The sequence below is a fragment of the Triturus cristatus genome, chromosome 12 (assembly GCF_964204655.1).
Source record: "Triturus cristatus chromosome 12, aTriCri1.1, whole genome shotgun sequence".
NCBI classification, from domain to species: domain Eukaryota; kingdom Metazoa; phylum Chordata; class Amphibia; order Caudata; family Salamandridae; genus Triturus; species Triturus cristatus.
In genome coordinates this window covers 324417984-324444225 of record NC_140595.1, presented here as the reverse complement: position 1 = coordinate 324444225, position 26242 = coordinate 324417984, and the positions used below count along the sequence as shown (strand labels likewise).

Here is a 26242-nt window from a genome sequence, read left to right as displayed (position 1 = left end):
TAGGAAGGCTCTCACCTCCGTCTGGGTTTTGGGCGCCTCCCAATTCAGGATGGTTTCTATCTTGGGCTGAAGGGGTGCCACCTGGCCACTCCCAACTTGGTGTCCCAAGTACACCACGGAACCCTGCCCGATCTGGCACTTACTCGCCTTGATCGTGAGGCCTGCCTTCCGCAGCGCCATCAACACTTCCCAGAGGTGTCGCAAGTGTTCCTCCCACGTGGAGCTGAACACGGCGATGTCATCCAGGTAGGCTGCACTGAACGAATCCAGCCCAGCCAACACCTGGTTGACCAATCTCTGGAAGGTGGCAGGGGCATTCTTCATCCCAAATGGCATAACCCGGAACTGGTAGTGCCCATCTGGGGTGGAAAATGCTGACCTCTCTTTGGCCCCCTCGGTCAAGGCGATCTGCCAATACCCAGACGTTAGATCAAACGTGCTGAGGTAGTTGGCAGCCCCTAGCCGATCGATGAGCTCATCAGCTCTGGGGATGGGGTGTGCGTCAGTCCTAGTGACTGAATTGAGTCCTCTGTAGTCCACACAGAACCGGAGTTCGGGTGTGGCTCCCGGCGCTGCAGCCTTTGGGACCAAGACCACGGGGCTGGCCCAAGGACTGCTAGAAGACTCAATGACCCCGAGTGCAAACATCTTGGAGACCTCCTCCTTGATGCATGTCCTCACCCGGTCAGTCACCCTGTAGGCCTTGTGCCGTACAGGAGGGCTATCCCCAGTGTCCACATCATGGACGCACCAATCAGTGACACCAGGGACCAGGGAAAACAGGTCAGAAAATTGTCCCAGCAACTGGCGACAATCATCCTGTTGCTCAGGGGTCAGGGTGGAAGAGAGGATGACACCATCCACTGACCCATCTTGCTCCTTGGCTGACAGGAGGTCCGGAAGAGGTTCGGTCTCCTCTTCCATCCCCGCATCTGTTGCCAAGAGCATGCCCACTTGGGACCTCTCCAAGTGGGGCTTGAGGCGGTTGACATGTAGGACCCGTAAGGGGTTCCTGGGAGTCTTCAGGTCCACCACGTAGGTAACAGGACTCTTTCGCTCCACCACCTCAAAGGGACCGGTCCACTTATCCTGGAGCGCACACGGCTCCACGGGGGCCAAGACCCATACTTTCTGCCCAGGCTGAAGCTCTACCAGAGTGGCATTCTGGTCGTACCACCGCTTCATCTCCTCCTGGCTGGCTTCCAGATTTGCCTCAGCAAGTTGCCTGAAACGCCTAGTCTGATTCCTGAAGGCCAGCATGTAGCTATATACATTCTGGGGAGGTTTCCTGGGAGATTGCTCCCAGCCTTCCTTGACCAGACTTAGAGGTCCTCTGACGGGGTGACCATACAGAAGCTCAAAGGGACTGAACCCCAGAGACTTCTGTGGCACCTCACGGTAAGCGAAGAGAAGGCATGGTAAGAGGACGTCCCACTTGCGCCTCATGGGTCCTTCTAGGCCCATTATCATGCCTTTGAGGGTTCGGTTGAATCTCTCAACCAACCCGTTTCCTTGGGGGTGGTAAGGTGTGGTGAACTTGTAGGTTACACCACACTCTTGCCAAAGAGATTTCATGTACTTGGACATGAAATTGGTACCTCGGTCAGACACCACCTCTAGAGGGAATCCCACTCGGGAGAAAATTCCCATCAGTGCACGTCCCACCACGGGGGCCGTCACTGTCCTCAGAGGAATGGCTTCCGGGTACCGGGTGGCATGGTCCACCAGGACCAGGATGAACCTATTGCCCATCGCTGTCTTGGGGTCCAGTGGCCCTACAATGTCGATCCCCACTCGCTGGAATGGAGTACCGACCACAGGGAATGGCTGGAGTGGAGCCTTCTGCTTCCTTCCACTCTTTCCACTTGCCTGGCAAGTCTGGCATGTCCTGCAGTGAGTATCCGAACTCCTGCGCATTTGGGGCCAATAAAAGTGGGTGACAAGCCTTTCAAAGGTCTTGTCCTGCCCCAAATGCCCTGCCAATGGCACATCGTGAGCCAGCCCCAGTAGGAAGGCTCTGAAGTCCTGGGGTACCACCAGCGCACGGGCTGACCCAGGCTCAGCAACCTTAGGCTCTGTATATAGGAGGTCGTTCTCCCAGTAAATGAAATGTGATCCTGACTGATCACCTGCGGCCTGGTCTGCAGCCTGCTGCCGCATACCCACGAGAGAAGGGCACTCCTTCTGTGCCTTGCAAAAGTCCTCCCTGGTGGGACCCCCTTCCTGCTGCCAGTGGGTCAGCTCCGGCAGGTCTCCCAGTTCAGCTATCTGCTCCCCTGTAGGCTCCAGGGCATCCCCCTCAAGGTCTGCTTCCTCCTGGACCGTGGGAACTTCAGGGGCCGGCTTCCCACGCCCCTTGCCCCTTCTCTCTGAGGCCGGTTCCTGGGCCTCCCTCTCAGGCTCCAGGACCTCTCGAGTACCTTTACTGGCTGCCATGGACCGTGTGGTCACACACGCCCAATCTGGCATACCCAACATCTCCAGGTGAGCACTCCGCTCCACCTGAGCCCAAGGTGAGCTCTCCAAATCGTTCCCTAACAAACAGTCTACAGGCATGGCGGGCCTCACAGCTACCTGAAGAGTACCAGAGACCCCCCCCCACTCGAAGGGAACCTGAGCCACCTTGCAGTGCCTCTCTGTGTTGTCAGCGGCAACAACGGGATAGAATGCATTGGGGACCACCTGCTCCTGAGACACCAGGTGACACCTGACAGCGGTCACACTGGCTCCTGTATCTCTAAGAGCTTCCACCCTATGGCCATTTATGGTCACCCACTGCCTGTACTTCTTAGTGTTCTCAGGCAGCTGGGTTGGAGGGACCACTTCACGGTCTCCTAGCGAGACCAGGGACATCTCTGCGGGACCCCACCCACCTTGGACATCCCTCTCCTCCCCCAAGGCTACACTAGTCACCTGCCGGGGTGGAGCACCAGTGGGTGCTGGTTTACCAAACATCGGACACTTCACATCAGAGGCAAAATGCCCCAAATTGTTACACCTGTAACATCTTACGGGCCCCTTCTGAACAGGAGGACCTGTCGGGGCCCCGGTCGGTTTCTGGGGTGGGGGAGGCTGAGAACCCTTCCCTTGGTTCCCGTGGGGATTATTTTGTGGCCCTTTTTGGAACTGCTTCTGTTTACCCCTGTCCCCCCCACTCTTCTGCTGGGGACCCTGCCCACCTTTGGCGGAATCTCCCACGGTACCCTTGTGGACCCTGGTACTGACCCAGCGGTCCGCCTCCTCAGCAAGCTTCCTCGGGTTAGTCAGCTTACTATCGATCAGGTGCTGGCGCAGCTCAGGAAAACAATTACTGGACAAGTGCTCCCATGCCATTAGATCAAGAAGCCCTTGATAATCAGTCACCTTACTACCCTTCACCCAACCATCCAGCGCTCTGCAAAAGAAAGTCACATACTCCACATACGTACTATTGGGAATCTTAGTGCAACCCCTGAACCTCTGTCTATATAACTCAGGGGTCAACCCATACCTAGTCATCAATGCTTCCTTCATATGGGGGTAAGAATTACGAAGATCAACAGGTAAATCTAACAGTGTGTCCCGCCCTTCACTCAGGAACCTTCCCCACAACCCCGCTCCCCAATCTTTCTCAGGGACCCGGTGGGAAGACATGGCTACCTCGTAGGCTCTGAACCACTGCCCGATGTCGTCATTCCTGAAGAACTCCTTCACTACATCCTTAGGAATATAAACTCTTGGTTCCGCCGATCCTGGCGGTGTGCTGCCACCAGAGGGATTAAGCTCCAAACTTTTGGCTTTCAGCTCCAGCTCCCTCAGCTTCATGTCATGCTCTAATTGTAGTTTCTTTTCTTCCATGGCTAATCTTTGTTTTTCCATATCCATCTGCCCATGAAGTTTCGCCATTTCCACCTCGTGTGCCCGGGTTGCTGCCCTGTCCGCCAACTCCTCTGGCGACAGGCATCTGCCGAACTCATGGACACTTTCTGGTGGAACCACTTCCACCTGATTCTCTGGTGCCTTTGACTCATACCAGGCCCTCAGCGCCTTTACGAGTTGCTCCTTCTTTTTCAATCCAGTTTGGGCAATCCGGAACTTGGAGCAAAGACCTTTCAAGTCTTCATTGGTACGATCATGAAGTGCGCCTTCCTCCCAATCTATGTCTTCAAATCCAGAGATTACGGAAGCCGCCCTTCCGGCGGAAAGTGAACCAGGCATGGCTCTAACAACGGAGATTCTTGGCAAAACAAAAACAATGCTAGCCTTGTGGCTGTGTTACTGGTCTGCTCTCACTACGTGGTGATCAGTGATTCACTACACGCAAACCACAAATGCAAATCCGTAAATCCTCACCGCTGCCACCAATGTTAGAAATGAGGGGGCTCTGGTTGACGCAGGTGTGAACCCACAACAAGCAGGGACCCTTTACTTCTTGTCAGGGCGAAGGATGACTCCCCAGAATAACCCCTGCTCACCCTCTAGGTGCGTGGCGCGAGCAGTCTAGGCTAAGTCTCAGGCGTACACGGTTAAGCAAATGCAATTACACATACAGTAAACCCCTTGCATGCACCACAAACGGACACCAATCCGGGAGTATATATAAAAATAAGCTTTTATGTAGTTTCAGCAGAGTTAAATACAAGGCCCAGTAACGTTGAACTGATGGGGCCACAATTCTTGGAAATACGGTCAAGTTCTCTTGGTTTTACGGAAAGTTCTTTAGGCGGGCACAAGGTAACTGTAGGCCTCAGCGCACTTCGTGCTGAAGCAGCGCCCGGGGAGCACACAGCAGATGACAGGGAAATAAGAACGTTGCGGACCCTGGATCCGATGCGCTCTCGCGGTCGAGTTCGTAAGTACAGTACCTTGTTTCTTGACGCAAAGGCGGGTGCGGGATTTCAGCGGCTCTTCGACAGAAGAGCGAGGCGGCGTCCGGGGCTCCCACACTTCACGATGGGGGTCTGATCTTCAGGCCCACGACAGGAGCGGGGTGTGGCAGGTGGCGGGTGAACAAAGCGGGGCAGCCGGGCACGCCGATGCGTCCGGGCCGTCCGAGGCTTGGAGATGCTCACAAACGCCGATTCCGGCGGGAGGGTGAAGGGGCACAGCGAGCCTCCACGAGCGAGGTGACGGGGCAGCCCAGCACAGCGTAGGGGGAGCGGCTCCGATTGAGCGAGGCTCTTCCCAAGGCGGGGGCGGCTAAGCAGTCCTGGTCACGGCTCAGGGAGGGACTGGGCACGAGGGTCACAGCTCCGGCGAGGGAAAGGACACCACAGTCCAGCAGCAGGCGAGTGAAGATCAGGTAGAGCCCAATGTTCCTGGGGCTCAGTTCAGGGGGCAAGCTCAGTTCCAAGCCCTTGGAGATCGTTTTGGAAAAGCACAAGTTTTGAAAGTAAAAGTAAAGTAAAAGTATTCAGCAACAGTTTCTCTTCTCTCCTTTGGCAGCAAGGTCACCACTGCAGGCCAATCCCCCAGGATAGGGACAGTCTTCCTCCTACAGCTTTCCCGGTGCCTCCTCCTCAGGCAGAGATTCTTCTTGGTCAAAAGCGGATCTAGTTTCTTAGGAGCAGGGCTCCTCCATTTATACCACAAATCTTTTGTTCTCCCAGGCCAGGGGGGCCCTTGCCTAGTTCAGTCCGGTTTCTGAGCACTTTGTTTACGTGATGCAGGCTTCTTCTTTCAGAGTGCAGGGCAGAGTCATCAGACGCTCCACAGGGGGTGGAGCCGGCATCGAGGTAGCGGAGCACTCCTCCCACCCATCTACCTGTCGATCGTCCTATTCATACCAGGCTACCTAGCCCTGCCCATCTGGGTTCCCCCAGCCCTGTCACTCACACCAGCCAGACATCAGATACACATCACGCAGAGGCGGCTGAAATAGTTAGGCAAGCAAAGGCCAACTTCTAAAGTGACATTTGCAAACCCGGAATATTAAAATAAACCTTGCGAAAAGATGTACCTTATCATTCCGAGTTCAGGCATACTAAACTCGATCTCCTACCATGTTCCCTGGGTCGGTTAGGATCATAGGGTGTAATAATCCAGGCCGCCCATACTGGCCTATGAGAACAGGGTAGCCTTACAGTAGTGAACAACAAAATGGCGGTCATTCACTACCAGGACATGCCACGCATCTAGGCTTGTCCTACCTCAGGCTCACAATGCACCCTGCCCGTGGGCCTACCAGAGGGGTGACTAACATGCAGCTAAGGGAAGGTTTCGGGGACCGGCAAGTGTGGGCACTTGTCGGTCGGCGCGTCAGTACCAGACTGCACGCAGGCTCTGCGACGGCAGACCTTAGACGTATTTTACCGGCCGCTTCCGTGGGTGGCACAACCCGTGCTGCAAGCCCACCAGCGGCGTTTGCCTTTACATGCCCTGGCGCTCCTGGCGCCCTTTACTGGGGTCTGATAGTAAATCAAACAATCCAATCATGGAATCCAACCAACACATACAATTTATAACGGGAGCACTCGCACCGTGACACTGGTTGGCAGTGGCACAGCGCGCTGAGCGGCCAACACCATAAAATCACATGAGGCACAGCGGCAAAAAGAGGAAGGGAGACTCACGCCAAGGTGCCAGGTCTAACAGCACCACAGGGCGTGTTTTTACACGTCACCTCGGGCCCCATCCCCTCCCTTCACCACTGTGTAAACGCGCCCTGTGGCCGTTTTAATTTGAGAAATTAAGTTCCCTTGAATCCTGAGTGTCCCTTGGGTCCAACTCGCAAAGTAGCCCACTCGGTACCTCCAGTTAGCGCCATTGCAGAGAGGTGTAAAAAGGGGTACGGCCTCGACCATCTCTCTGCAACGCAGCACAATGGTGCTTATTGGAAGCACCTGGTGGGCTAGTTGGCCTCCAGGGGCTCTCAGGATTGAAGGGGAATTATTTCCCCAACTTAAAACATGCCACAGGGCGTGTTTGCACACGTCACCTCAGGCCCATCCCCTCCCTTTGCCCCTGTGTAAACACGCCCTGTGTCCGTTTTAAGTTGGGAGATTAAGTCCCCTTGAATCCTGAGAGTCCCAAGGGTCAAACTAGCCCACTAGATAGCTCCAGTAAGCGCCACAGAGCTGAATTGCAGAGAGGTGTAAAAAGGGGCATGACCTCTGAACACCTCTCTGCAACGCAGCTCCCTGGCACATACTGGAAGTTCCTAGTGGGCTAGTTGGCCCCCAGGAACCCTCAAGATTGAAAAGGAATCAATTCCTCACATTAAAATGCACCACAGGGCGCGTTTGCACAATGGTGAAGGGAGGGGGCGGGCCCGAGGTGACATGTCTGCAAACACGCCCTTTGACGCGTTTTAAGTTGAGGAATTAATTCCTCTTCGATCTTGAGGGTCCCTGGGGGCCAACTAGCCCACCAGGTACCTCCAGTATGTGCCAGGGAGCTACGTTGCAGAGAGGTGTTCAGAGGCCATGCCCCTTTTTACACCTCTCTGCAATGCAGCTCCGTGGCGCTTACTGAAGGTTCCTGGTGAGCTAGTTGGCCCCCAGGGACCCTCAGGATTGACGAGGAATTAATTCCTGAACTTAAAATGTGCCACAGGGCGTGTTTGCACACATGTGAACTCAGGCCCCGCCCTCTCCCTTCACCACTGTGCAAACGCGCCCCGTGGCACGTTTTAAGTTGGGGGATCACCCCCCCTTGAGTCCTGAGGGTCCCTGGGTTGCAACTAGCCCACCAGCTACCTCGACTAAGCGCCACAGAGCTGCGTTGCAGAGAGGTGTAAAAAGGGGCGTGGCCTCCGAACACCTCTCTGCAGCGCAGCCCCCTGGTGCATACTGAAGGTTCCTGGTGGGATAGTTGGCCCCCAGGGACCCCCAGTATTCAAGGGGAATTTGTTCCCCATCTGCAAACGTGCGTTTGCAGAGTGCTGAAAGGAAGGGGCGTGGCCTCCCGCACGATGCCGGTCTTTTTTTTTTTTTTTTTTATGAAGGGGGACTGTGTAGCCCCCCCTTCTTTTTCTATTTTTTTGGCCCTGGGGACCCCATCCCCCAGGGCCTGCCCCCTAATTTTATTTTTAAAACTTTAAAAATGTGGAAGGGGGCCGTGTGGCCCCCTCCCGAGGCCTTAATCGGCCCCGGGGACCCCATCCCCCGGGACATTGCCTTTTTCTTTATTTAATTTTTTTTTCTTCTTTTAATTGGGGTGGGGGGCCGCGTGGACCCCCGTCCCGGACCACTTGTAGCCCCGTGGACCCCATCCCCCGGGGCTGGCCCTCTCTGTTGGGGACTGTGGGGGTGTCCCCAATCCCCCCACGGTCCCAGCCAGCTCCCCGCGTCCTTCGGGAGCCGGCATTGCTTTTCCACATAGGGAGCTGCTAAGATGCAGCTCCCCGTGTGGAAAAGCAATTTGATTTGAATTTTGAAAGAGAGAGCAGGTTTCCCTGCTCTCTCTTTCAAAATTCGAACTAAGTTTGCTATGGCAGGGCGGGAGCCGTGAGGCTCCCGCCCTGCCATAGCAAACTATAGTGTCCCGGGGTTAGGCACCCTGGGACACTGCAGGAGCCGGCCCTGGGGGGTGGCGGTCCCCAGGGCCATCAATGGCTCCAGGAGGGGGGCCACGCGACCCCCCTCCTCACATTTTCAAAGGGGAGGTGGCAGTCCCCGGGGCGTGTGGGGGGGGCTTGATCCCCCCCACACAGGGTATTTTTTATTTTTTTTAAAAGCCTGTGCCCCCCCGCAACTATAAATGCTTTGCCTCAGGAGGGTTTGGGCCCTCCCACACTTTCTTTTTACCATGCCCCCGGGACTTGCTCCCCCCGGGGGCTATTTAACGTTTTCTTTATTTCGGACGAAATTCGCGCTGGGTGCGCGAATCTTGCCTCTTTTTTTTTTATTCTTTTTTTGGCCCTGGGGGTCTTGAGCAGGCCTAGGGGGTCAGAGTGTTTCTACCCTGCCCCCTTTTTGCGTTTTGCGTGTTTGTTTCTTAGGTTTCTTGTGCCTCTGTTCTACCGAGGCACAAGATGGCTGCCAACACTTCCTGGTTTGGAGTGTTGACAGCCAATTAGCATACAGCTCGTGATCGGGAGGGTGCGCGCTGGGTGCGCGGATCCTCCGAGGCCATAGATATATCTATGATTTTACTTTTGATTTTCTCAGCAACTACTGAACGGATTTACACCATTTAACCAAAAGGCACGAGTGTGAACCAAGGGCTACCTCTTTGCCAAATTTCGTGTAACTTCGTTCAGCAGTTCGGGCTGCAGCTGCGATTGACGGTTCCTATGGAAAATTGCATGGGGAAAACACGTTTTGGGACCCCCCTTTTTTCTCAGCCCCTGCTTGACGAATCACCCCGAGACTTTCAGGATAGGAGCGGACCGGAGCACCCCACCAGTTTTGAAAGTTTCGTGAAGATTCGTCAACTGGCGCCAAAGTTATTCCAAATAGAATGTTGCAGATTTCCTATGGATAATAGGTCCTAACTATAACTACCTACTGGCGACCGCCAGTAAGTAATATATATAAATATATATATATATATATATATATATTTAAAAAAACAATTAAACAATCTACATGATTATCAAACTATTTAATAATTATCAATCGAAAAAACTTTATTTATTACTCAACTAACTTGCCACACAATATCTCCAAATACCTAGCAACCAACACTTAAAAATAACTAAAATAAATACGTATAACACAATTAACGTAATTAATAACCAATTAAATTATAAAAAATTACGTTTTATTGAATTATTAACTTAATTACTTTCCCACCCTATACCCCTACAAACCCAGCAGCCTGCACCTAATATACAATCTAAAAAATATAATAAGTACACAATGTACATAATTAATATTCAATTAAATAATAATAAGTTAATAATTAATTGTTAATTATACTAAACTAACTTCCCACTCTATACCCATAAACACCTAGCAGCCTGCTATGAGACTATAAATTACTATTAGTATTAAATGATAAATTATAAATCACTTAAAATTACCAACTATAATTAAACATGTTATTAACAATTATACAAACATTAACACATAAAATTAATATATGAACTAAAATACAAACATAATTAAAGAACAATCGTTTTTTTTTACAACTATATCATTAAAAACAACATTAATAACAATATTCATTACAATGATATGACTTACCTGTAAAAGGTGATATTCTTGACAACAATATTTGTGCTTCACAATAGGTTTGTGTCATGATATTTTTTTTCCGATGTTTTTGTAACTCGATATTTAAAACTTGATATTTTGTCCAAATACCATATTGACGGTATAATGTTTGTACATATGATGAAGATAGCCTCAAAAGTCAGATTTTTCTTTACTTGTCCAAACAGAGCAAGAATAGTGATCTGACCAGCATTTGTATGTCAGTTTCAAGTGACAGGCATTCAGATACCAAGGGTAAAGAGCTGGATTTTTCTGGCATTACTAATGGAACTTTGGTAAGGATGAGGTAAACAGCTTTGCTCCTATGGTACTGGAACAGAGCTTCTTTATCATCACGTTCAAGTTGAAAAGATACCAAAAGAAAATGATTACAACAACAATGACCTAAGCTGAAGCAGCAAAAACAAATACGGAGACAATCAACCAGAGTTCATGGCCTTCAAACACAGACAGATTACCCGTTCAGCCACATGCCTTGCACGATTCACACATTGACAGGTTACTGATGCTCCAAGCCACCTAGCATATCTTTCTAGTGACTGTGAGAGAGTAGTGAGAGAGACTCGTTGGGATAGGATATGTGAGTCCAGGTGGATCAATCCCCTTACGACAACCAGTCAACAATAAAGTGCTGTCTACAACAATAAATTGCATTCTGTTAACACTTACAACAGGCACTTAAGGTAGCCAGTATTATCGTGAGCAGCAATTCCTTCACAAAACAATGTTCACACTCTATTTCACCAAGTGAAGGCTTATAGCAGTAGTGGGCTGGCAGGAAAGTCTCTCTGGGATTAGATGAGGGAGCCCAGCTGGATCACTGCAAACAGTCAGTGCAGCTGGATCACCACAAACTGTCAATGATAAAGTGCTGGTGCATATATCTCATAATCCCAGACCATTGACTGGAGAGGTTTATGTCAGTCTTACATGCTCAAGCCTTAGCATGCAGAAGTGATAATAGCACAAAAATAATTTAGCAATATAATTGTGAAAGTAAGGGGATCAAATGATTTCGGGCACCAAGGAGACAGCATCTGCAATAACTTTCTTGAAGGCAGTCAGCAAGAATTATCACTTAATTATCAGATCTACATGTATCCAGAAATCAAATGATATTTCCCCAAGCAACAGCAGTTTCTGGAAAAATACACATTTTGCTTTCAAATACAAGACTTTCATTTGAATTGCCTCAAAACCCTGTCAATTCCCACAGTCACTAGTATTTATTTTTTATTTAAATTAAATATACATTCAATTTTCTAATGTAAGCATATCCTTTTCCTCCAGTACTTATAAGTACTGCTGCTACAGGTGGGGAGATTCTGCCAGTTAATCCCACATCTAAACATCGCATGCCAGGAATACCCTTCATATGCCAAGGATTCCACCATTGTACACTTATCATATTTATGAGAGAAATTGACACGATGTTTCCGAGGGTGTCCAAGATATGCAATAAAGGTCATCATCATACTAGAGCCAGGATTATGTTAGAGTGGCATTTTATAACTCCAATGGCACCCTCAATATGTCAAGAATGTCAAGCATTATGCTTGCGATGGGGCACCATCATGCAAAAAGATGGCAAACCTTTTCCAAAGATGATCACAATTTTACCATGGCATGCCTTACTCCAGGGGTGGACACCAGCAGGCTACAAAATGCCCACAATATGCCACAGATGCTCATCATTATATCAAGGATGATTCCCAACATTCTAGATATAGCTGTGACTTGTGGTAAGGCAACCATATATCATGTGTGTACTCCTGTCCAGTGTAAAACTACCATCTGGGAGGACCATTGCTTAATTGGATGGACAGCACATAACACACGGACTCTGACACTCAAACCCACCCCACCTCATTGCAAACATCAGTCTAGTCTCATACCTACCTTCTGCTGCAAAGAGTCTCATCGAGATGTTCATAACTTTCTGCCCATCTGGAAAATGGGCTTTACATCAGAAATGGGAACCAAATGGACATTAATGAATATTAGGAAAGTAATTCTCAGTGTCAGAGACCAGGGCCAGGATTGTGCCTTGATCTTCAGTGATCTGTCCATTGTATTTAATAAGAGAGTATGCAATAATCTACTAAATGTTTTGTGAAACTGGGGAGATTGCACTTAACTAAAAAGGTAAAAAGTAATTCCTATGTAACCATAAACAGTACAGAAACTTGCTCAATTCTTCTACAAAATAACTGAGACAAAATGCAGGCAACCTCTTTGGAACTCTCGTGGCAGCAGCAACAACAGCAGCTTCCACACGTATAATAAGGGTACACATTGCAGGATATGTAATGCTCAGAGACTGCCTCTCCCACATTCAACAATGGGTGTGTCACAACTGGCTAATCTTCAACAGCGAAAATCTGGGATACTACTTCCATGAACTGGAAACCCTATGGTGGTAGGTTCGGCTAGCCTGCTGTTAAAGGCACACCCAGATATTCCGAATGTCAATCTGAATCCTGGGTTCATATTTGACTCAGATTTACCATTAATCCCACTAAAATGTTTCACAACTGTTTCTGCAATCATGGAGGGCTCCCTACAACATATTGCTTTAGTTCTTGCAGTGGAACTTCCTGGGATTGACCACTGCAATGAAGTTTATGGCTGGTCTTGCACCAAAATAGGAGAATGCCTCAAAGTGTGCAAACGCCTACTACCTTCCTCATTCTTGTCTTACGGAAGATTGATAACATTTTTCATACAGTGACAATGCTCAAATGGTTGAGCAAAGGCTTACATAAAAGAAATTCTGCCCCATTCATAGTTAACTGCACACTGGTGTACCATAGTTCCTGCACTCTCAAGGCTCAACAGTTTGGAACTCTCCTCTTTTGCCGCGTTGCCTCGTGGTGCATTTAGGAAGTTCTGTAGACACCTAAAGACCCACTGCCTCTCTTTAGTATAAATAACTCAACCTGTGTTTGCCTTTGGTCCTTCTTTAGAGTTTAAGAAATGGGTTACTACTTCACAAATGTGAAAGTGATCCTGTACACCTTATTACAAGTGCTATTGGATATAATGCACTTGCAAAAAGGTGGACGGGTTACCTGTCAGGTTTGTGTCAGAGTAACCCATCCACCAAATTCTGAACCAGGTGCTGTGCTACTCCATAGCCTTCCCCACTCCTGCTCTATTGCACTCTCAATCAGTCATATCTCTACACCAGTGCTATACTGCTGAAAAATCAAATAAATGTGGCATTGTAGTTAGGATATATTTTTATTTTGTATGTTTCAGGGCTACTTGTGCCACACATGTCGACCTCAATGATTGTGGTTAGGTTATGCACAGGAACAAATACACTTCATGGTTAATGATTTTGTTAACAACCCTGACAATCTCAGTACTAGATAAGCTCATACTCCACAATGGGGAATAACACAGGTGTGCCAATTCCACTATTGTCCTGGAAGTCATTTTCACAAACAACAAGTAAGTTGTTTGAAGATCTGACTAGTTTCTTATTGGGGGTATGAATGGTGAATGACACTATTAACTATAACGTTCATTCTGTGACCTAAGATCAAGCCCTGCAAGAACAAGCAGGGTTCAAAAAATTGCTGTCAAGCAGGAAAAGTGAAGCTTGCTTTTAAAACAAAGACCTACCGTCAATGTATCTACTCTCCATAATGTTATGGAGCAATAAAAGGTTTTTGCAGACAGCGCAAGAAAGCTGCCTCTGGCGGGAAATGTATTAACCTGAATATGTCGAAACAAAGGGCAGACTCTAAAGCCTTGAAGGTTTGGGGGAACCCAGGGTTTTACCTGCTGTCCTGAGCCAAAACAATATAATATTTAGGGCAAGATCACCTAGCAGGACACATGAATTCCACTCAATGGTCAATAGCTGGTCAATGGCCCATTGGTGCAGTAAATTAAAGTACTTGCAGTTAAGAGGATCCAGCAGTCTCTTTCAACCATGACAGTAAAGCCTTGGCAACGTTCCTACTGATTCTTGTAAGCCCCTCCTTGAACTTTGGGGGTTCAGTTTTGACTGGCATTGATTATGGTACATTCAGTTTTGTTGAGACACTATGCAATATTTGTCCCAATTTTTGAAAAGGTGACAAGTTAGCGTATCCCTCTTCCATTCCTGTGGAAGACTCATGTCAAATCATGAGGCTTCCTCCACATTCGTGCCAAAGGATTCATTGAAAGTCGATAACATTCTGGTGAACACATGGGGTTTTCACCCAGACTGTTCATGTCCAAAGTGCACAGATATCAAAGCATTATTGAAATGAATATTTTTCCATCTGTCTTTGAGCATGTTAGATATGGCATGATCATAAAAGTCATTGTAGGAATGCAGATATTGCCATCAAAATAAAACATTGAGAGTAGATTTTATTGTCTATTCCTTTACCAAATCTATGATACACCAACAAACATTTTCTTCCATTTTTTCAAAACTGGGTTTTAAGCCCTCTTCAGAGTTTTTCATTTGCTTTCTGATCATTCTGATAGTGCTTTACCTTGGGCAAAGTCAGAGAATAAATCTCTTTTCTAAATGGATAAGGAGCGGTTTTAATCCCCTATGGATTTTTGTGCTCCACTGCTGGGCTTGGTCCTCAGAATATTATATTCAGTAAATGTGAAGCACATTAGGCTCTGCAACCAATAGACAAAATATTTAAGTTTCAAAACATAAAGGTTTGTTAAAAGCTAACTGTTTGCAGAAGGCTAAATTAGATTAGTATACAATTTTAATCAAAATTCACATGCCTTGATTAATATGCAATTCACATTAATTCAAAAGCTTATAAATCAAAGGTAGAACCAGCATGGGTTCACCTCAAAAGGGAAAGACAAAGGAAAGTCAGTCCTCTCTCTGAGAGAGTACTCTAGGAATATTCTCTGTACAAAGGGACAGGGAACTCCGAGACAGGCGAGGAGAGGGAGGAAAAGAACAATATACTCCCCTCTCACATTTCTCCTCTCCTCTGTTTTCAGTCCCCCCCCATCTACCGCTTACCCTGACTATTATCCAGAAGACAAGAGACCCTTTAAGGAAGACTCACCTAGCTGTGAGGGTGCCTCCATCATCGGACTCCGTGCACCAATCACAGCTGAGGTACACCAAATGGCTTGTTTGAAATCACAGCTCTACCTGACGTGATTGATGGAGTTAGCGTCTCGAGACGAAGAGAAGATCGGAGACAAGAAGATGGCCAGGAGAGATTGTGTGGTGAGCGAATTTGCCACAAGAGAGACAGAGTAAGATCCCGGCCTGATCAAAACAACTCTCTACATCGTGGACCCACCGAGGAAACAGAAAAAGGACCGAGGAGAAGAGCAGCCATAAGAGATTCCCCGCCACGTTCTTGGAGGGATGTGGCTTTCTCAGGTACGTGGGTGCCTCCGGGGTTTCTTGGTGAGGAAACCATTTGGCTGACCAATAACTTAGAAGCGGAACGGGCGGGAACAGGGAAACACAGGACCCGGTCTTCTAGAACTCAGAATGTTTGTTTCAGGGTCACGGGTGAAGGCACATTATGGGTGAATATTTTTCTTCTTTCGCCCACTACCTTCCCTGTATGTAAGAAAAAAAAGGAAAACATAGACCATTTACCTGAGCCTTTCTCATTTCCCCATGGACATGGCGGTTCCTTAAGACGTGGCCTTCCCAGCAACGACGGTGACGAGGAAGAGTCCAGGAAGCAAACAAACGGAAAAGCCTAGGAGAAAGGCAGAAACAATAACACATTAAAAAAGCCTCCTTAAAGGAAATAATCCTGATTAAGGCAAAGATAGAAAATAAACCCAACAGAATAAGAGCAGAGAATTATTCTCTGAGTCGTTTTTTTCACATAGAGTTCCACACTCTCCTACTCTGCTCTATTCTCAAACTGAAAACTCATAACTGAACTAAAACACACAATCATTTTACACAGCTACAAACAGTTGTCACAAGACTGATCAATTAGCTTAAAGTGTGGTGGTACAATTATGTGCTTGTTAGGTTCCCAAGATTTCTCAAAATACAGGTTTCTCCCTGTGTCCTTCAAACTCGCACTGTCTGAAACAGGATAAGATGCATGAAGCAGGCTGCACACTGCAGGTGTCTTCTTGAATGTCATATCCATTGTAACATTCCATGATTATCACAAAGAAAAGAAAACGTTTCTTCACATGGAAAAGAAAGTAAAAGAACATTGAGATCGACAATTAAAACTTGAACTCATCTAGAATTAAAAGTTCAAATCAAACAAAGAAAAAATGGCAACCAACGTTAGCCATTTTACAGTACAGGCCTACATTAACTACATTTCACACAAAAAAACACCTGAGTGAGATTTAATTATTTTACAGCATATCATTTTTTCATCATTACCAGTTTGTTCCTAGACACACACAAAGAATGTTTGACGGGCTGTCCTCACACACACTGGTGTTGACTGGAAGCCATGTAAATATCTTGTGGAGCATGAATGGGGTGTAGAAGCAGGTGGATGATACTGTTTTTACCTGTTTATTCATGGATAGTTTGGTGTCCAAGATGATGGCGAGGTTGGGGGCGTGGTCTGTCAAGGCGGGGGATGGGTTGAGTATGGCTGGCCGCCATGCGCCATCCATGGTGACGTGTTGTTCCCAAAACAGTTTTCCATCATCCAGTCCGCGACATTCATCATACAACTGTGGAAGTTGGCTCTGCTGTTGGAGGGGTCTACTGAAAGCAAGTGGATGAGCTGGGTGTGGTCGGCATAGGAGATGATGTTGAGTTTGTGCGATCTGACGGTGTTGGCCAAGGGGTCATGTATGTATTGAAGAGAGTGGGGCTGAGGTATGATCCTTGGGGAATGCCGCAGATTATCTTCTTGGGTTCCAAGGTGAACGGTGCGAGACAGATTCTCTGGGTTCTTCCGGTGAGGTATGGGGCTATCCATTTGAGGGCGTCTCCCTGGATTCTGATGTGGTGGAGTCTATTGATCAAGATGTGATGGAAGACAGTGTTGAAGGCAACTTACAGGTCCAGAAGGCTACGGGCTGCTGTTTAACTGGGGTCCAGGAGGGCCCTGATGTCGTCGGTGGCTGTGATCAGGACTGTCTCTGTGCTGTGGCTGGCTCGAAATCTGGATAAAAGGGTCCAGGAGGTTGTTGTGTTCCAGCTGTTCGATGAGTTGCTGGTTGATTGCCTTCTCGAGAACCTTCCCAGGAAAGAGGAGCAGGGGAATGGGCCGGTAGTTTTTTTGGTTTTGCCTGGTTAGCAGATGGTTTCTTCAGGAGGGGCCTCATCGGCATGTTTCCAGTCCACAGGGGAGGTGGATTAGGTGATGGAGGTTTTCAGGACTTTCTTGAGCTCGTCGCCAACGTCTTGCTCCCAACTTTGAAGACATGGTGAGGACAGGGGTCCGAGGGTGCTCCCGAGTGCACGGAGTTCATGATGGAGATTGTGGCTTGAGTTGTGAGAGGGTCCCAATGCATGAGTGGATGTTTGGGGTAAGAGTTTGTGGGTGTGAGCAGGCTGATGCTTTCGGTAATGGGGAGTTGGGGTTTGAAATTTTCATAGATGACCATGATCTTGTCATGGAAGAAGTCTGCTAGGGTGTCACACGGCTCTTGGGACATGGTGGGTGTCATTCTCAGCAGCTACCGTGTTTGAGAACTCCTTTGCGATGGTGAAGATCTCCTTGGGGAGGTTTGTGCTTACTTCTATGCAGTCTGCTAGGGTGTTCTTCTTTGTTTCTATCAGGAGTCGGTGGTACTGGTTGAGTGCTGCCTTTAAGATGGTGTGGTTTCCTGTCTCTTTCCTGGTGCGCCACTTCCTTTCAAGTCGCCTGCATTGACCTTTGGGTGATTTGAGCTCTGCCGGGAACCAGCTGATCTAAACCAGCTACCTAAACAAATAAGTAAGCATTAGGTTTAATAGACCATATATTTTCTAATCACTCGATCAACTAACCAATCAGATGGATTGGTACATAGTAACTATCTAACATGGGTTTTGTCTGCAAAGAGTGGGATGATTTTAACAAGACTGCAGCAGCACTTTGCACAGAGATGCATGGCGAAGACAAAACAGAGTGAGGCCTGATTATACTCATCAGTGACAACTAAATGTTATGAGGCAAAATATGGGTTCGATGGAGGCTGTTTCAGAGGTCGCAAGAGGCCTATGCCACTTTGAGTTTTTGAGGACCCCAACCATAATTATAGTTTATCAAATGCCCTCCTGGCCAGCCCTCTGAAGGCCCCAGGCAAGAGTAAATGTACAATACGTATCAATGTGAAACAAAGAGAATGTAAACCAGATTAGAGCTTATATTTATTTCCTAACAAAGAAAGCTGAAGTTACTCTAATGGTAGTCTACTGCTTGCACAGAGCAGTTTTTCCTCCTCGTCTTCTGCTCATCCTCCCCTTCACCCCCCACCGCTCCCAAGGCTCTCCCTGATGAAAAAGGTAGTCTGCAATCACCCCTCTGCCTTTATCTGGTTTCCTCCACTCTCATCATAGCTGTTGGCATCAGAAAAGTATGGAACAATAACAGGAAGCCTCTGCAGGGTGGGAAGTAGGCTGACTCCCAGCTGGAGGGCCGTGTAGATCCTGGAAGCGGCTCACTCCCTGCCTGGCTCGGTGAACGCAGGACAGCCATAGTCTGCTCTTTATTTCTCTTCGAAGTGGATCAGGTCTGTCGAGGCGCTGTGAGAAGCCAGAAAGTTCTGTGGGCTCGAGCCGCTGCGAGGGCAGCCCATCCCGTCGATCAGGTAAGAATTTATTCCAAATTAAAAAAATGTTTTCATGTTCAGTGATTATTTTCTATACACTGCAAACACCTGATTAATATTTCATGTGCTACTATATTCACCGTTTCACTCAAGCATGTCCTTTATGGTATAATTGACTCTGCTGGATTTTAAACACTCAGACACGTTGCAGGGTTAAAAAGACCCAGTTTATACCGGAAGCTGAAATTTGCCTGTGGTGGTAGACAATGAAACAGTGTGCCCTTGAAAAGGAAATGGTTTCGGTTGATTAAAAATAATTTTCTTTATTTAGTTAAATAATTGTTATTGGTTTACCACCGAATAAAACATTGTCACTTACGCATGAATAGTACAATATGTACATACCCACAAATTGGTGCAACGAGACGAGAGGTACTTCCGGACAGACAATTGTCATACGTGGCCTTTTCGCTTCGAATATGTATTTTTATTAAATCAAACTTAGTTCCTGTTTTTATTGCCCTTTAAACATTTCCACTAAGCGTGTACCATGTTATATGAAGAATCAGGTTCGTGCGTGTGTCCGACTATATTAATTCTTTCAGATTCTTTGTATGTTTAAATATGACTATTGTATGTGGACCCGGAGCAGGTGGGGTCTGAAAAAGAGGGCTCTGACATCACTCAATGTATAGCAGACCGCAGCTAATCGCGAACAGCATTTTTGGTGGGCGTTTTCACACTAAGCTGGCATGGAACTTTCCATTCCCAGACAAAGATAATGCGAAACAGCTCATAACACTATCTACTACTATTGATTCCTCTAGAACTTTCTAAAGTACGAGTGGAATGTTTTATTTGAAAAAATAGGTTCTCTCTAGCCCTGGTGCTTGAAGATATAGTCCATTGTACCACTGCATGCCCGCTGCTGAGGCAGTGCAGTACACTCACGTAATAAAGGACATACAAATCGAAATATTGAATATAAAAAATTAAAAACCGTCAGAGGACTGAGGGAGAGGAAAGTGGGCAAAGAGCTTCTTTTTTGGCAAGATTCTGAGAGATTCAGCACAGTAGAGCAGGGAATGCAGCACATTTCAGGGGACAGTTTTAGGTAGGGTATGTAGGTACTGTATTGTACTGCATTGATGAATGAGTATAGCGCTTTATACCACCGATGAGGCTGTGAAGCTCTTTAGTTCACATAGACTCCCTGGGGCCCTTTCAGACAGCATGTCTGAGGGCTGTAGTTCGGCCTCCATGGGAGATGTTGGGTATATTGTGTAAGGATCGGTGACGTGCTCCAATCACGGTGCAGCAGAGTAAAAGGTGCACGTATAGACACGGCCATGCATGCATTTAACTTCGATTGTTTTTAGGCGCTGTCTGTATCATACCATTATATGAGTGGAAAGAGACAGGTTTTTGACTCTCGCAAAATTTGAGATGGCTGGTTGTCAATGATTTGTATTTTTGCCGGATTCATTCCCCAAGTTTGTCCCTCTTTAGCAACAAGTTGCTTCCGCCAGGGCGGGGCTCATTGCATGAAGCGGGGGAGAATAGTGTGTCCACCCTAGAGCACACAATGGCAGTAGAAGTGGAGTTTGTGTTGAATTAAGAGCTCTCCAGTGCCCTGTATGGCCCCATGTGCGGAATCTCACTAGAGAGGCTTGCAGTGCTGAACACCAAAGGGCTATTGGGAGAGATTCAGAATCATAAATATGAAGTAGAATTGCACATGTCTGTAGTAGTACAAGGTTCATTTCATGCGTCATAGATGCACTTACATGTCTGTATTAGTCTAAACTATTTATATTGCAATCGACTTTTCTAAAAAGAAAGGAATGGGGTGATCTGATGATCCAGTCTTATTTCTAGCAAGAAAGGTAAGGTCCTATGATGAAGCATAAGACACACAATTGATGGACGAAATGCAGAACAAATCAAAACATTCACCCCCAGTCAAGAGATCTGGGTTAAATCCATCATTTTTTTGCTCACCATGCCACCCCAGTTTAGACCTGGCCATATGCAATTCAGTCATGACACTGTGCCTCATGGGAACAGTCCAGCCCGAACTGCCAAGCCAGGTCCTCTCTGGACCGGAAACAAGCATCCTAGGACCGGCTTCGGGGTTTCACTCCTCTTCAGCCAGGATAGCTTGATTCCAGTGGCAAAGTGAGCCCGGGAACCACGTCTGGGCATACCTGGTGCACTTAGGGTGAGAAAGCAAAAGACACACAATTGATGGACGGAATGCAGAACAAATCAAAACATTCACCCCCAGTCAAGAGATCTGGGTTAAATCCATAATTCGCTTGCTCACCATGCCAACCCAGTTTAGACCTGGCCATATGCAAATCAGTCTTGACCCTGTGCCTCATGGGAACCGTCCAGCCCGAACTGCCAAGACAGGTCCTCCCTGGACCAGAAACAAGCATCCTAGGACCGGTTTCAGGGTTTCACCCCTCTTCAGCCAGGATAGCTTGATTCCAGTGGCACAGTGATGAAGCATGCCACCAAGGGGTAACCCTGGTGAGTGAGGGTTTTACAAAAAACTAAAGATTTTCCCAAGACAATGTACATTTACCTTTCTTGCTAGAACTAACACTGGGTATTTTGTTTCTATATGTTAATCTATTTAGAGGGCGGCCCCAGCCTATATCCTCTCTCCCCCCCCCATTTTTTGTTTATATAGTGATCTGATGATGCCCAACCCAGAAAATGCACACATTGATTGTTCCATTATGTATAGCCTATTGTAGAGGACGTGCATATAAAGCACTATATTGTCCATCTCCCTGCTAAGTGCTGGCTTGCTTGCTTCCAGTCCTTTATGCAGAGATTAATTCAATCAACAGGAGATCTCCCTTCTGCTACAAGGGTGGGGCGTAACACAGGCCCCTGCATCCCCTGCAGTGCGGGACCCTTAAGCTCCAGGGGGCCCCCTCAGCACTGCACTTAAGCCGGAGAGCTCCTGATGGAGTCCGGAGGGGGTCCCTCCACGTACCTTGCAGGAGGGCCCCTCAATTATTGTTACGCCACTGCTACAAGGAAGCCAGAATTTGCACCCTCATTTCACTCCAGCCCTCCATTTGTACTCCCTTCTCCTTAGAGATCCAGAACAACTAAATTGCTGCATCTGTTTGTTACCATGGATATTGGCCCACCCACTGATGGAGTTGTACGATGTTGACTTTTTGAGTTTGAAGGGTTTATGAATGTTGCAAGGGAGAGAAGAATCCCACAAAAAATAGTTTCACAGGACAGTTTTACTTTTAAAGCCCTGTTTTACAGGTTCGATTGTCAGTCAAAATCCCCAATCTTTTTGTACTCCAGAAGTTTGTGACAAATAATTTTGTTCAGATGTTTCCCCTGTAAAATCTACAATTATGGAGAGGGGGAGATGGGGGAGATGGGGGGGATGGGTGGTAGGAGGAGGAGAGATATGTAATGAGAATGGCGCAGCGAGAGGGTGAAGTAGAGGAAGAGGAAAGGGAGAAATAGAGCTGAAGTATTGAAATAAGTAAGGTAGGGAGATATGTAAGGTAAAAAGAGAAAGGTGAGCTAGCCAGAATAAAAGTTACAGAGAGGTTGAAAGATCAAGAGAAGTGAGGTCCTGTGCACACGTGTTAGGATAATGGTTTAAGTATACCCGATAAGAAATAGAACAAATATCAAATATTCCTTGTTTTTGAAATTATGAAGGTCGACATCAGGTGTATAACAAGCAGGGATTTCTTTATATGTGTTAATTAAGACCAATACAGAGTGAAAACAAACCAGCCGACACGTGTTTCGTCACAACGTGGTAAACTTGTGACTCTTCAGGGCTGTATGTAATGCGTGGCGATTCAATAGGCATGGAGCATGTGTAACATTTTAACTTCCGGCCTCCATCCAGTTCGTTTCCCACACACTGGAGAACACGCCGATCCCGCACACAAGATCATTCTTACACAGACCTTTTGATGCCAAGACTTACCCGTCTTGTACTTGGTTCCCCGCCCACCTGTGGGACATTGGGAGGATGCCCCCCTTTCTTCCGCCCCTTTTCTAATACCCGTATTGCGACCCGGTCCAATTTAGTACCGGCTCCACACCTATTGAATCACCACGCATAACATACAGCCCTGAAGAGTCACAAGTTTACCACGTTGTGACGAAACACGTGTCGGCTGGTTTGTTTTCACTCTGTATTGGTCTTAATTAACAAATATAAAGAAATCCCTGCTTATTATACACCTGATGTCGACCATCATAATTTCAAAAACAAGGAATATTTGATATTTGTTCCATTTCTTATCGGGTATACTTAAACCATTATCCTAACACGTGTGCACAGGACCTCACTTCTATTTGATGGTGCGGGTCTCGACCCACACACTTGCAGGGGTTGTTTCTTTGGGTTTGTTACCCCTGACCTGTTAGCAACGTACTTACCCAGTTTCTAGTGACACCCACGACGCACATGCCTGAGCGCCATTTCTTCCTCAACTCTAGCGAAACCCTCCACTATTGTTACTATGAAAGATAAAGAGGTTGGTAGTGAAAGAAATAGAGGTAACGATTTAGAGTGAGGTACAGAGGGCTGGAGAGAGGAGAAGAAAATATAGAGAGAGCAATGAGTACACAGAGGAGTGAGGTAGAGAGAGGTAAGGTAGAAAGTGAGATGTGTTAGAAGCATTAAGATGTAGAAGTGGACAGGTAGATAGGTGAGGCTGTTAGAGAAACATACAGTGATGCACAAAATGCACTCAGTATGATCTGATAGGTAGGCTGATTCATTGTGTGGCTTTAGAGCTGTGGTCCAAATCCTATTGTCCGCACTGGACAAGAAAATCATGTCACACTGGTCATGATCGCTCTGGTGTGTTATGTGTTATCTGAGAAAGTAAATAATGGTACAGTGTGCAGAATAGTGTTGTCACTAGAGGTGGGTGAAAAATTCCTCTCTGCCGGCAGAGTTCGTGGAGTATTGCCCACTCCGCGTTCCGTTTGGAACCTGGAGTTCCAGCAAAACTCCACCAACTGCTGCGTGGCCTAGTTGTTTTTTGTATGAGGCGTACAAACATTAAGTTGGCCAGCATGAGCAAGAATATGCATCCCCTAGCATGATTTTCGGGCTCTAGAATGTCTCCTGGTGAGATTTCTCAATGTGGGCGGTCACAGCTCAGCACTGCTGTTCATGTTGAGAAAACTGATGATTGAGTAGAAAATCTACGAACTCACGAAGACTCATCGTGTGTCATACGATATTGGCTCTCATCACACAGTCCAACTCCAAAGAACCAATATCAAATGGTGCTACACAAGGTTTCCAGAGAGTGGGTTTCCAGCTCATGAGTTGTGGCTCTGCGTAGGATTTTTGAAACCCACTCAGGCCATTGAGATAAGCCCCAGAAGAGATTGTTTGTGTTTTGAGGGAGGGTAAGAGTGGGTCTCACTAAGTGGCCTATATAAAGCCCCACCCTCTCTCCTTGGCTCCACTCATTCTTCCTCCTCTCTCATGTGGTGAACATTTTTTTCAAAATATAGGTCTGTATGTTTCTTCAGTTATACATATGGTAAATCATTTTTGTTCAAAGTTTGCAGTTGGTATCAGTGCAATCCCCCCATTTTGCATGTGGAGTTCTCTTTATTATTAATTCAGTGTTTTTATATAATTGATTCTATGACTTTTGATACAACTTACTTGAAATATTCACTGCTACCCTTTGGTGGAAACTGAGACAGATCCAGCAGAATTGGAATGGGACACTTTCCTCGAATTTCCAAAAACTCTTTGGCCCTGGTGGTGACTGCCCTGCTGTGTGGTGTGCTATTCATCACACCAAATAAAAAGCAGCAACCCGGGGAAATTATCAGTGCAATAAATAGCACTTACAAGTTTTCTCATGTCACAGGGGAGTGACAAGCTAACCATCATGCTTTCTGCACCAAACTCTGCACGTCCCTCAGTTTACCGGGCCTTTTCAACCTGCTAAATTTTTGGCGGGTTTGACCTGCAGAAAATTAACTTTATTGCACCCAATAAATACTGGATGTGGTGGACCTTGCACCCCTTGCACATATGATATCTGCGCAAACAGGATCTGAGCAGGCATTTCACAATAACAAGGCACTCATACTTGTGGCCTAAATCAACATATAGGGCTTGATTCACAAAGATAAGTTAGAATGTTTAGGTAGTTTACATTTTTAGTAGGTTTACTACTCTCGGTATTTACAAACGTAGAGGCATATTTACAAGCCCCTATCACCACCAAAATATCACATTTAGTGACATTGTGGTGGCGATACGGGCTTTGCCTTATTTACAAGGCAGCGTTCAGCCACTTAACATGGCGGAACCCTGTCTTGTAAATAAGGCACCCTTTCATGCTATATTTAGCGTGAAAGGGGTGGGCAACGGGAGCTGCGGTGGGCGTTCCACCACAAGACCCATTGATTTTGACGCTGACCCATATTTACAAGGGTGGTGTAAATATGGGGCAGCACCAAAATGAAGACCAAAAAACATCTGGTTTTACCCTGGCGAAATGAGGAGAAATGCGTTATTTCTCCTCGTGTTTGCTATTTATATGTGTGCTGCATTGTGCAGCATACATAGAAACAGCAAAACGCCATGGATTGTTTATGTGCAGGAAGGTGTCCCTTCCTGCACATAAACAATCTTTTAAAACAAATAACACATTGCAAATTCTGTGTGTGCTGCATTCTGCAACACACACAGAAGTTACAAAACGCCATTGGTGATTGTTTATGTGCAGGAAGGGACACCTTCCTGCACATAATCAATATTTCTGCTCAATGATGCAAAAGGGCCTGCGTTGGCGCTAGGCAGCTGCAATTAGTGCAAGCGCAGGGTGAAATGCAGGGCTGCTCCGTATTCTTGTACAGTTGGGCAGAGAACACCACACATATAACCAAAGAAAAAACATACACTTTCTAATACCTTTTGTAGTATGTTTTGTACTCCTACAAATTGTACTACAAAGTGCAATTTGTGAATCAGGCCCAAATTGGTCAGTATGGCTACTGTCAATTCCATGGAGAAATTTATACTGGCGCCCACTGGTAATTTGGGTTCTTTATGTTTCTCAATAAAGTTCTAGAAGGTGGAATCCTAGCATTAAAGCTCCAGAGTATTGGAATAATTGAAGTAGACACACTTGCAAAAGTGTTGAGTTGGAGGCAAATTGTTCCAGGGAAATCTGAGAAGAAAATGCAGTTAACCCCAAACCTGGCCTTCCAGCATTAATGTCTGCCACAGTGGCGTAGCTAGGCCTTAGACCGCCCGTGGGGGCCCTTGTGTTTGCCGCCTGATCGAAGAGCGGGAGGGGTGCTGGCGATTCATATGGCTGCAGGTAAGATCGGGGGGGGTTTGTGTAGTGGTGCTGCTGTGATAC

General features: G+C 46.9%; 1 protein-coding gene across 1 annotated transcript in view; it reads left to right on the top strand.

Moving 5' to 3' along the window:
• Positions 1 to 18718: 18718 nt before the first annotated feature.
• The window catches only part of CDH5 (cadherin 5), a 226761-nt gene continuing 219237 nt past the window's right edge, over positions 18719 to 26242 (top strand). Inside the window, exon 1 of the mRNA XM_085639594.1 lies at positions 18719 to 18869. The gene's annotated coding sequence lies outside the window, so the exon portion shown is untranslated. The remainder of the gene's footprint in view (positions 18870 to 26242) is intronic.